The sequence below is a fragment of the Ursus arctos genome, unplaced genomic scaffold (assembly GCF_023065955.2).
Source record: "Ursus arctos isolate Adak ecotype North America unplaced genomic scaffold, UrsArc2.0 scaffold_26, whole genome shotgun sequence".
Taxonomy (NCBI): domain Eukaryota; kingdom Metazoa; phylum Chordata; class Mammalia; order Carnivora; family Ursidae; genus Ursus; species Ursus arctos.
The window spans coordinates 8,981,493-8,993,591 of NW_026622941.1; the positions used below are offsets into that span (position 1 = coordinate 8,981,493).

Consider the following 12,099-nt stretch of genomic DNA (forward strand, 5'->3'; position numbering starts at 1 on the left):
TATTAGGTGCATTTACAGTTGTTACGTATACTTAATGCTGTGATTCATAGAACTATGAAATGTACCTCTTTATACTTGTCGGTTTTGTTGTATATTAATCTAACCACTTGGGGTAGGCTAAAACATGTCCCCCACTCCCACCTCCAAAGATGTCTATGTCCTAATCCCTGGAACCTGTGAATGTATTTCCTTACATGGCAAAAGAAACTTTGTACATATGATTAAATTAAGAATCTTGCAATGGAGATTATGTTGGGTTATCCAGGTAGATCCAGTACAATCACAGTGAGGCAGTAGAGTAAAAGTTCGAAAACGGAGATGTGATGATGGAAACAGTCATTGACTTTGAAATGGAGGACGGGGCTGCAAGCCAAGGAATTCAGGCTGCCTATAGAAGCAGGAAAAATTGGGGCGCCTGGATGTCTCAGTCAGTTAAGCCTCTGACTCTTGGTTTTGGCTCAGGTCGTGATCTCAGGTTTGTGAGATCAAGCCCCACATTGGACTCCGTGTTCAGCAGAGTCTGCTTGAGATTCTCTCTTTCCCTCTCCTTCCCCCCCTCCGCCCCACTCACTCTCTCCCCCCCGCCCCGCTCAAATAAATAAATAATTTTTTTTTTAAAGAAGCAGGACAAATAAAGGAAATGAATTCTTCTCTAATGCTTCCAGAGGAAAGCAGTCTTCTAACATCTTCATTTTAAATTTTTGACACCCAGAACTGTGAAAGAATGAACGTACATTGTTTTAAGCCACTGTGTTCGTGGTATTTGTTACAGCAATAATAAGAAACTAATGTACTTCACTCCAGGTTTCTTTTGTTTACTGTTTGCATGTATCTTTTTCTGTGCTTTCTTTCAACCTGTTTGTGTCATCGTGTCTATAGTGCATGTGTTATACACAGCATATTGTTAGTTTCTTGCCTTTTCTCCCTAGTGTTAAAATCTCTGCCACTTATTTGATGTGTTTAGTCCATTTATGATGAATTCAGTTATTGATATGGTTGGCTCTGTCATTTTGCTATTTGTTTACAGTTTGTCTTGTGTTTTATTTTCCTTTGTTTCTTTTTTTTTTTAAAGAAATTAAGAAAAACAATCTTTTGTATGTTCCTATGTATTTACCATTTCTGGTCTTCAGTCTTGTAGGTCTACATTTTCATCTTGTGACATTCTTTTTAGTATGAAGAGCTGCTTTTAGCATTTTTTTTATAGTGCTGGACTCTAATGACAATTCTATTTTTTCTTTAAATAAAAGTGTTTTTTCCCTTCCTCTTTATTTTTGGTGGATGTTTTTGCTGGATATAGAATTCTGGACTGGCAGTATCATTCATCCCACACCCCAGATTGATTGAGATATAATTGACATATAACATTGTGTAAATTTAAGATGTACATTGGGATGATTTGATATATGTATATGTCGTGAAATGATTACAAGTTCAGTTACGACATCCAACACCTCACATAATTACCTTTCTTTTTTTGTGATGAGGATGTTTAACATTTATTCTTAGCAAATTTCAAGTATACAATATAGCATTGTTACCTGTAATCACTGTGCAGTACATTACATCCCCAGAGCTTATTCATCTTATAATTGGAAGTTATACCTTTTGACCTATGTCTCCTCATTTGTCCCACCGCTCAGCCCTGACAACCACTGTTCTCTCTGTTAATATGAGTTTGGTTTTTTTAGATTCTACATATAAATGAGATCATATAGCATTTGTTTTTCTCTGACTTATTTCCCTTGGCATAATGCTCTCAAGGTCCATCCATGTTGTCACAAAGGCAAGATTTCCTTCATTTTTATGGCTTAATAATATTCCATTATATCTGTACACCACATTTTCTTTATTGATCCATTGATGGGCACATAGGTTGTTTTCGTGTCTTAACTATTGCTAATAATGCTGTAGTGAACAAGGGGGTGCAGATGTCTCTTTGACTTTGTGATTTAATTTCATTTAGCTACATACCCAGAAGTGGAATTACTGGATCATATAGTAGTTCTATTTTTATTTATTTATTTTATTTATTTTTATTTATTTTTATTTTTTTAAAGATTTTATTTATTTATTTAACAGAGATAAAGATAGCCAGCGAGAGAGGGAACACAAGCAGGGGAGTGGAAGAGGAAGAAGCAGGCTCCTAGTGGAGGAGCCTGATGTGGGGCTCAATCCCAGAACGCCGGGATCACGCCCTGAGCCAAAGGCAGACGCTTAACCGCTGTGCCACCCAGGCGCCCCAGTAGTTCTATTTTTAATTTTTTGTGGAAACTCCATGTTGTTTTCTATAGTGGCTGTACCAATAGTATTATTTTACCTTTTAAAAGATGACATTCCATTGTCTTTCTCCTTTTTGGTTTCTGATGAGAATTCAGCAATCATTCATGTCATCATGCCCCTCTGTTATTATGTTGTTTTTCTCTGGCTGTTTGCAATATTTTCTCTTTATCTGGTTTTTAGCAGTTTTGTTATGGTGTTCTTAAGTGTGATTTTCCTTATATTTATCCTGAATGGGGTTCATTGAATATTTTATATCTGCACATTTTGCACTAAATTTGGGAAATATTTGATCATTAATTCTTCAAATTATTTTCCTGCTCCATTATTTTTCTCCTATATTTGTGGGGCTTCATTTATAAGCACTTGATATTGTCCTACAGATCACTGAGGCTCTATTTATTTTTTCTATTCTTTATATTGGAAAACTTCTAGCAATCTGTCTTCACATTCCATCGACCTCACTCCAGAGGGAGTTCTGTTCTCACCTTCACTTAATAAACTTTCACTTCACACTTTTGTCATTGAGATTCATTCTTTGACTCTGTGAGACAAGAACCCCGAAACCCTGCAACAACAGGGGCACCTGGGTGGCTTAGTTAATTGTGTCTGACTCTTGATTCTCAGGTCCTGATCTCCGGGTCATGAGTTCAAGCCCTGTGTGGGGCTCCGCACTGGGCATGAATCCTATTTAAAAAACAACAACAAACCAACTTCCCCCTCCCAAAACAAGAAAACAAACAGACAAAAAAGCAAAAATAAAGGGGACTACCTGAGATTAAGTTCTTTTTGCACAGCAAAGGAAACAACAAAATGACTGAGGATGTGAATTAAGATAGCCACTACAGAAAACAGTATGGGAGCCCCTCAAAACATTAAAAATGGAACTACTGTATGATCCGTCAATCCCACTTCTGGTTATATATCCAAAGGAAATAAAATGACTATTTTTTTAAATAAAGATTTTGTTTATCTGACACAGAGACAGCAAGAGAGGGAACACAAGCAGGGGAAGTGGGAGAGGGAGAAGCAGGCTCCCTGCGAGCCCCATGCGGGGCTCAATTCCAGGACCCCAGGATCATGACCTGAGCTGAAGGCAGATGCTTAATGACTGAGCCACCCAGGCACCCCTAAAATCACTATTTTGAAGAGATATCCACACTGCCATGTTCATTGCAGCATTTTTCATAGTAATCATAATATAGAAAGAGCCTTAGAGTCTGTGGATAAAGAAAATATATATATTTATACACATTGTATATATGAGAGTATATATATAATGGAAAATTATCGAGCCTCAAAAAAAAAAAAAAAAAAAGAAAAGAAATCCTGCTATTTGCAACAACATAGATGAAACTAGAGGACATCATCTATGTGAAATAAGCCAGACCAGAAAGACAAATTTTGCATGATCTCACTACAAAATAAAAAAAAAAAAAGTGTTACTCTCATAGTAACAGAGTAGGAGTAGAAAGGTCATTACCAGAGGCTAGTGGATGAGGGAGAGGAGATATTGATCAAAGGGTACAAACTTTCAGTTACAAGATGAATAAGCTCTGGAGACCTAATGTACATACAGCGTGGTGGGTGACTATTGTCAGTAATAATGTATTAACAAGAGAATGGATAAACTGGTTTATCCAGAGAGTGGAATATATTCAGCAATAAAAAGAAATGAATTACTGATACACACTTCAACGTGGATGAGTCTCCTTTTACGAAGAACTTGGGAAAGAGACAAACTAATCTGTGACAAAAGGCAGGGGCACCTGGGTGGCACAGTCGTTAAGCGTCTGCCTTCGGCTCAGGGCGTGATCCTGGCGTTCTGGGATCGAGCCCCACGTCAGGCTCCTCCGCTATGAGCCTGCTTCTTCCTCTCCCACTCCCCCTGCTTGTGTTCCCTCTCTTGCTGGCTGTCTCTGTCAAATAAATAAATAAATCTTAAAAAAAAAAAAAGACAGATTAGTGGATGCCTAGAGGAAGGTGAATGGGAGGTGCAGGAGGGCAGTAGTACAGAGTACACAAGTAAACTTTTGGGGGTGACAGATATGTTTATTTTCTTGATTGTGGTGATGGTTTCACTCATGCATGTATATATGTTAATTGTACCTCAACAAAGCTATTAAAAAATAATATATCTTGAGTGCTTGGCTGGCTCGGTCGGCGTGTGTGACTCTTGATCTTGGGGTTGGGAGTTCAAGCACCATGTTGGGTGCAGGAGCCTACTTTAAAAATATGCATGTATGCATGAAATTTGTTAGAGTAGATTTCAGGGCACCTGGGTGGCTCAGTCGGTTAAGCATCTGCCTTTGGCTTAGGTCATGACCCCAGGGTCCTGGATTGAGTTCCGCGTCAGGCTCCCTGCTCAGTGGAGAGCTTGCTTCTCCTTCTCCCTCTGCCTACCGCTCCCCCGCTTATGCGCACACGCTCTGTCTAATAAATAAGTAAAATCTTAAAGAAAACCAAACAAATGGTAGATTTAGAGTGTTCTCACCACACACCCACACCCACATACACAAATGGTAATTGTTGAAAGTGTTGAATATGTTAGTTTGTGGTAATCATTTCACAATGTGTACTTATATCAAAAGTTCCACATTATATGCTTTAAATATAAACATTTTTTCAATTTAATATGTCTATGTTAATTTAACAGTCTATGTTAATAGACTGTATTATTAGTTTCAGTGGTAGAATTCAGTGATTCATCAGTTGCATACAACACCCAGTGCTCATTACTTCAAGTGCCCTCCTTAATGCCCATCACCCAATTATCTCTTCCCCCATCCACCTCCCCTCCAGCAACCCTCAGTTTGTTCCCCAAAATTAAGAGTCTCTTATGGTTTACCTCCCTGTTTTCCTCTTAGTTTATTTTTCCTTCCCTTCCCCTTTATCTGTTTTGTTTCTTAAATTCCACATCTGAGCGAAATCATATGGTATTTGTCTTTCTCTGACTTATTTTGCTTAGCATCATACCCACCAGTTCCAGCCACATCATTGCAAATGGCCACCTTTCATTCTTTTTGATGACTGAGTAATAAGTATGTACAATTTTAATTATAAATGCATGCAGATAAAAATCACTCAGTATGAATTCATAGCTCCTTTTTACTCCTGAGTTACAATCCAATACCATTATTTATTTTGTTGCTCTAATTGTTTTATTTTTAGCCATTGAGAGCTTTGTCCACTTGGTTCCTGTGTCCTTCTGACATGCCGTCATCTTTTTTTTTTCTTCTTCAAGTTTTTGAGTATTTCCTCATTTTCTCGCACTAAAAGACTAAAAGGTGCCCCAGACTCATCTTGGATTTTCTGTGCCCTGACCCTAGATTTAGTCATTTCCTCAAGAAACTCTGGTTCTTACGCTGCCACCACCACCTCTTCCCCTTCCTCCCCCTCCTCCCCCTCCTCTTCCTCCTTCTTCAGCCATCTTAACTGTTTTTAAGTGTACAGTTCAGTAGTGTTAAATATTGTTATGGACTTAATATTTGTGTCCCCCTGCATCCCCAAAGTCATATGTTGCAGCCTTAACCTCCAGCGTGGCTTTATTCTTTATTTTGTGATGGGGCCTCTAAATGTTACAGGATTTTTGTCCCCTTAGTGCCCAGGTTCTTGGTCACACCGCTTCAAAGAATGAAGAGGTAGATCAGACGGAAAGTGGTGGGCAGCAAAGCAAAGTTTATTGAGCAAGAGTATGAAGCTCTTAGGGAGGGAGGGGGGCCCAAGTGGGTTGCCCCCGGAGTTTTTAAGTTTAGGGGTTTTTATGAGCTCTTTGCAGAACTATCTTAAGCATTCAGGGTGTGCTGAGTCGTTCTAATCAGGGCTTTGGTCACGTATCTGTCTACCTATTAGGTTAATGTCTCTGTGCTGATGGTCTTTTTTTGGTGACATCTGGGGGCTTATGTCTTCACTGCCCCTTGCCCGTGATATTGACAAATGCCTTGTGGTTAATTGTCTTATTTTAGGACATTTTGCAGAAGTCATTTCTGCAAAGGCTGCAAGGCAGAATGCTAGTGCGGGCCTGTCTAAGCTGCAAAACAGGATGTCGGTGCTGTTTTATTCTAGCTGCCCTGACTCCATATTTTCTTGTGGGGACACTGGCCCTGACAACCTAATGTCCAACTAACTCCTAACATAAGAAAGTAATTAAAGTTAAATGAGGTCATGATAGTGGGGACCTGATCTGATAGAATTAGTGTCCTTAAAAGATGCGCCACCAGAAACTTGCTTGCTCGCTCTCTCTCCTCGGTACACATGCACCGAGGAAAGGCCACGGGACACCATGATGAGAAGGCCACTGCAACCCGACGGGGGAGTTCTCAGCAGACACCAACCCTGCAGGCAGCTTCATCTTGGACTTTCAGGGTCCAGAACCGTGAGCAAATCAATTTCTGTTGTTTAAGCTACCCAGTCTAGGGTATTGTGTTATGGCTGCCTAAGCAGACTGATACACATTTATTCCCCTTGTTGTACAACAGAGCTCCAGAAGTTTTCATCTTGCAGCCATGGAAATTCTTTCAATTTCTATGCATTGACTACTTTGTCCTCATATATATGGAATCATAGAGTATTTGTGTGTGTGTGTGTGTGTGTGTGTGTGTGTGTGTGTGTGTGTGATGAGCTTATTTCATTTATCGTACCGTCTTCAAGGTTCCTCCATGTTGTAGAGTGTGACACAGTTTCTTCCTTTTTAAGATTGAATAATATCCCATTTTATGTATAGACCACATTTTGTTTCTGTTGTCTTCTTTTTAAGGGCATCAGAATTTGTTCTTATAGGCAGCGAAATTACTGGCAAATCTTTTTGGTTCTGTCAGTCTTATTTTTCGCTCTGTTCACGCGGTCCGCACTGCATCACCTCGGGTCTCTGTTCAGCCGTGGGGCAGGAGGCCGTCTCCGCAGGGGGCTTGCAGGGGCTTGCCCTCAGCCAGGGACCACGGTGAACTCCCATGCCATTTTGGGACACCTCTCTCTGCAGTCTCTTGTCCGCTACCCTGCCCTGCGAGCTCCAAGCATATAAAACAGCTCAAAACTCGCATCTCTGCCTCCTCAGCTTAGTGAGACTGCTGCTCTGTTTAGGATTCATTTTCCTGCTTTGTGCCAGAAAGTGACCCTGGGTAGGGTAATGCCAGGGTGATCCTGCTGCTCACCCTTGCGTGTTCTGTTCTCTCAGGGAGCACAGTGCTGCCTGTACTTCTGTGCCTGAAACAGTTGCCTTATATATTTTGTCGGATACAGTTCTTCGGCTGAAGAGCAAGTCCAGACTTACTCTGTCATGGTGGGAAGCAGGACTATACTATTTTTTTTTAATTTTAAACTTTTATTATTATTTTTTAAAGTAATCTCTATGCCCAGCGTGGGGCTCAAACTCATGACCCTGAGATCAAGAGTCGCACGCTCTACCAACTGAGCCAGCCAGGCTCCCCAGAGCTATCCTAGTTTTTTATTAGTATGCTCTCCCTGCTTTTCATCTCTTTCCTGTCTTGAACTTATGTAGAGTTTTAATTCCGTTTCTGTTTTCCTTACTTTAACTTTTTATTAACGTTTCACCTATTAGAAATACATTATTCACCCTTTAGTATGTCTTTATTTAATTTGTTCCCCTTATAGTTGTCTTTGCATATGAAAATAAGAGAGCAAGGAGAGAAAATTTAATGGAATTTCTGACCCAGTGAAGCTTAAGATTAGAGCACAATCGGGAAGATATTTAGGGGGACATGGGGGTACAGCATATTCACAAAACACGTATCTGGGAGATAGTTCATTTTCCCCATGATGCCAGGCACAGGCAGCCAACAACAGTCCATTTCTCTTGTCACATATTCCTAACCCAAAGCTCCAAGAAACAATGAAATTGGTCCCGTTTGGCATGCATCTATTTTCTCAAAAGGAAACAAAGCAAATATAAAATCTGAGATAAATTCATAGCTAAGAACCACTGTCATTTTTATTCCAGTTTCCATAATTGAAATTGCTGGACTTCAGAGCAACTTTTCCTTGCTGAATAGACTTAGTGAGATGGAGATTAATTTAATATGTATTTAATGTGTATCTAGAGAGAGTGGTGAGGGAAAAAAAAAAACACAGTTTAGAATATTAATTTCTTAATCAGCTCCAGATTTTGAGTCATTTCCTGAAAAATTACTTCTGTTTTTATCATGCTGGACCATTTGAAAAAAAAAAAAAAACAACACACAACAACTTGAAAACCTTCAAATTTCCTGCTCACCGTTTAGATATTGGGCTGTTTCCTCACTGACATGTGTCTCTTCACACTTCTGTAATTTTACTCTCTCAACTGAGTGTGAATGATATTAGATGGAGGTGACTGACGGTGGTATTTATTCTGAGTTACAGTTGTCTACAGAACCTCAAGTCCAGAATGACTACAGACCACAGCAAACAGGTGAGTTAATCAAGTTAGTGTGCAAAACCATGCAGAGTGCCCATAGACTGAGGGATGAATGGGAGGTAGAATAAGTTTGGAGTAGAGGATGCAGAAAAATCGAGGGTAATTTGAAGGAATACATTTGGTTCAGTTTGAAGTCCAGACTTGGGATATGAAAATCTGGGATACAGTCAAGGATCTGATCTTAGTTAAGGCTCAGATAAAGTCTTTTCAAACTGTTCCCTTCTAAAGTCTCATCTATGAAACCCAAGCTAAGGCTGTTTAAATTCTAAGTATCTCTGTTTTTCTGACCATGAAATCAGGAGAAAGACACCAATAACTTTGCTAGTGGATGATAGTAAGAGTTTGTCAGAGAAGAAACCGATTCACATTATCTACGTTCCTCTCCACAGTATTGCACAGGAGTGTGACTGGGGTAGGAAGACGGCATTGAGAGTACTACAAATAAGTATTCCTGGTGACTCTGGGGATTTGAGGATGAAAAAGACATTTTTATGGGGAGCCCTGGGAGAACACTTTCTGAGACAGGCAGATCATAGTATAAGAGCCAAAATAAATATTTGATTTTATATCTTAGGCAATAAACTCCCATTAAGTATGTTCTTTAATGCGGCTTCATCAACTTTCTCTCTTTATGCTACGTAGTCTTATTATTATGATATTTAGTGTTGTTCTTCGAAAGCATTGCTTTTAGCAATTATAATTATATAATTATATAATTAAAATTATAATTTGCTACATCATTCCAGTATACTTGGACATTTAGATTTATTTCCATTACTATAATTTATATGGCATTGGATATTTTCATTTATATATAGATTTCTTTTGGATTATATCTGTCCCAATTTCTAAGGAATAGGAACGTTAAGTCAAAGGAATCTACATACTAAAGTTTAAGTGCAAGGTCACACAGCTGGTGGTAAGTTGGAACTTGAATATAATTATTTTTATTTCTAGGCAAGTGGTTTTTTATTTATATCCAGTACACATTGCACATTCTTATCTGCTGCTGGGATGCTCATTTCCACCCCAGCTTTCCAGGGTGCTCTACTTGGGAATAGGGATATAGACTAGGAACTTTAAAATTACATTAAAAATCTCTTTACAAAATTATTACATGTTTATTATGGAAAATAGGGAACCTATGAAAGCAGATATAAGAAAATAAAAATCACTAATTATTTTTACAACAATTGGCAATTATTGCTGTTACTATTTTGATCTATTTTTGCCTGTCTTTGCCAACGTATCATATGTACTCTATTAAGAGGCTTTTAATTGTATATTTCTAAAGTAAATTTTTTAAAAATTTAAAATTTTGCTTAATTTCTTGAATTGGATTGTGATTACACAAATACAATTAAGTTTTGATACCTTTTTCATTTTGCATAACATCTAAAATCATTTATTTCATTAAATATTTTACTATAGTGAAAATGTACTTTCTTTTCTTTTTTTTTTTAAGAATTTATTTGTTTGTCAGGGAGAGAGAGAGAGATCACAAGCAGGGGAAGTGGCTGGCAGAGGGAGAAGCAGACTCCCCGCTGAGCAAGGAGCCCCATGTGAGACTCGATCCCAGGACCTTGGGATCATGACCTGAGCCTAAGGCAGATGCTCACCCAACTGAGCCATCCAGGCATCTGAAACCGTATTTTCTCATGTCAGTAGAAATCTAGTGTTTTGAATGTATCAGTCCAAATGTTTATCATGCAGAACTCTCGCATTTTAAAGATACCTCTCACTATAAATTTTTTTTTTTTTAAGATTTTATTTATTTATTTTAGAGATGGAGAAAGAGAGCACAAGAAGGGGAAGGAGTAGAGGGAGAGGGACAAGCAGACTCCATGCTGAGCGCAGAGCCCAACGTGGGGCTTGATCTCACGGCCCTGGGATCATGACCTGAGCCGAAATCAAGAGTTGGACACTTAACCGACTAAGCCGCCCAGGCACTCCTCACTATGAATTTCTTTCTTTTAAAAAGTTCAGAATGCTAAAATAAATTTTTAAAAAGTGGGGTGAGGAGCCTTGGATGGCTCAGTTGGTTAAGCGTTTGACTCTTGATTTTGGCTCAGGCCATGGTCTCAGGGTCATGAGATTGAACCCCCTGTCGGGCTCTATGGTGGGCATGGAACCTGCTTAAGATTCTCTCTCTACCTCTCCCTCACTTAACAACAACAACAAAAGAAGTTCAGAATGCTTCATGCATAAACACACATGTCTACAGGGTACCTTATCTAAAATTTAAGTAGTTAAAGTGAGGCCCCAAATAGAATTAATTTCCAAATTTCCAAATTAAAGATTACCAGATAAAGGAGTCAAAACTAGCACTTAAATTTTTACTTTATACATTTTTGTTTTTTACACATAACTCCTACATTGTCAGACTATGAGACCACTATGATTTTGAAATAAAAGTTTGGGTTAAGAAAAATTTCCATTTTCCAGAAGGAAGATCACATTCTTATATGTAACATAGTTAATATGATGTAGTGTTCCATCCTTAAACATACCAACCTAAACTCATTGTTTTTTCAGTAATGACAGTTTACAAAGCATTTCTGAGATGTAGGTTACTTTAATTTTATTTAAATTGTAGTTATTTAAATTTTGAGTAGGTAATACCCACATGGTTCAAAATTCAGAAGGTGCAAAAGAAAACAAGGTAAAAAGTATCCCACCTATTTTGTCTTCAGTGATCTATTTCCCCTCCCCGAGACAAACAACATTATCAGATTCTTGTATCTACTTTCAGAGATACTAGCATACATTGTGCTGCAGAATGTTTCTTTCCCTGAGCTATGTATCTTGAAAATCACTCTCTATCTGTAAAAAAAAAAAAAAAAAAGCGTGTCTTTATTCCTTTGTTAAAAGTTACATATTCATTTTATGGCTATATCCAAATGTATTTGACTGGTCTATAACATTTTCTCCTAAAAATACTGTTGCCGTGAATTGGCTTATAAATATGACATTTTGCACGTGGGTGAGTATCTGTAGGAAAAAAGGATAAATGCAATTTTTGTAGGCATTGCCAAATTGTCCTTCAAAGAGGTTGTACCAATTAATATTTTCACCAGTTAAGCATGAAAGTGCAAGTCACAATTTCAAAAGAAAAAAGGGTTTTTTGTTTTTTTTTTAAGATTAATTTATTTTAGAGGAAGGGGAGGGGCAGAGGGAGAGAGAGAATCCTGAGGCAGACTCCCCGCTGAGCCTGAGCTGGGAGCCTGACATGGGGCTTAATCCCAAGACCCTGAGATCATGACCTGAGCTGAAGTCAAGTTGGTGGCTTAACAGACTGAGCCATTCAGTACCTGAAGAAAAAAGTGTTCTTTTTTTTTTTTTTAAAGGTTTTATTTATTTATTTCTCAGAGCACAAGCAGGGGGAGCGGCAGGCAGAGGGAGAAGCAGGC

At 38.6% G+C, this 12,099-nt stretch overlaps 1 protein-coding gene across 2 annotated transcripts in view; it reads left to right on the plus strand.

Annotated features, from left to right (window-relative positions):
- The window catches only part of KLRG1 (killer cell lectin like receptor G1), an 84,415-nt gene that overhangs the window by 8,013 nt on the left and 64,303 nt on the right, over positions 1 to 12,099 (plus strand). Inside the window, exons 3-4 of one of the 2 annotated variants that reach the window (XM_057319024.1) lie at positions 8,635 to 8,683; positions 9,079 to 9,121. The gene's annotated coding sequence lies outside the window, so the exon portion shown is untranslated. Of the gene's footprint in view, positions 1 to 8,634; positions 8,684 to 9,078; positions 9,122 to 12,099 lie in introns of those variants that run through there. The other variant, XM_057319025.1, reaches the window with a different exon arrangement.